The sequence below is a fragment of the Formica exsecta genome, unplaced genomic scaffold, assembly GCF_003651465.1.
Source record: "Formica exsecta isolate Colony F162 unplaced genomic scaffold, ASM365146v1 C16326764, whole genome shotgun sequence".
In the NCBI taxonomy this organism is placed as follows: Eukaryota; Metazoa; Arthropoda; class Insecta; order Hymenoptera; family Formicidae; genus Formica; species Formica exsecta.
This window is the reverse complement of record NW_021846461.1, coordinates 1-705: the sequence shown is the minus strand read 5'-3', so window position 1 is coordinate 705 and position 705 is coordinate 1. Positions and strand designations below refer to the sequence as shown.

General features: G+C 37.6%; 1 non-coding gene across 1 annotated transcript; it reads right to left on the bottom strand.

The window, feature by feature from the left end:
- Positions 1 to 134: 134 nt before the first annotated feature.
- Positions 135 to 218, bottom strand: Trnal-uaa. The gene has a single exon. It is a non-coding gene; the product is annotated as a tRNA-Leu (tRNA).
- Positions 219 to 705: the final 487 nt, after the last annotated feature.

Genomic DNA, 705 nt, shown 5'->3' with positions numbered 1-705 from the left:
ACCTTTTTTTTAAGCTCAGTGAATCTGATATTAATTATATTCTCATCTGGAAATTTTTCCTCCAGAGCTTCTACAATATCTTCTATATCAAGCCATTTCATACTTTTTTGTATTTATCTGCTAAGTTAAATTGGTGCCCATGGGGAGACTTGAACTCCCAAGGTCGCAAAACCCACGGATTTTAAGTCCGCTGCGTCTACCGATTCCGCCACACGGGCTTTTTTTTATCTATCTAGAGTAAAACTCTACTACTAAATTGACTTCCATGTCTGCTGAATAAGGAACCTCAGAATATTGAGGTGACCTCAAATACTTCACTGAATGCTCTTTACTATCTGTCTCTAAATAATCCGGAGCCTTGCGCTCTTGTTTTTGTTCAGCCTCTACTACTACAGGGATTTTTGCTGCCCTTTCTCTTATTTTTATTATATCACCTGGTTTCACTCGATAACTCGATATGTTGACCACCTTATCATTAACTGTAACGTGCTTATGAGATATGAGCTGTTTCGCTGCATAAATTGTTGGCACAAGACTAGAGTGGTATAAAACAGAACTGAGCCTTGATTCTAAAATACCGATAAAATTATCAGCCGTATAACCCCTTCTGTTATAAGCATCTAAAAATGTACGTCTGAGCTGCTTACTTGAAATCGCATAGTAAAACTTAAATTTCTTATGCGCAGCAAACTGCTTACCAAAGTC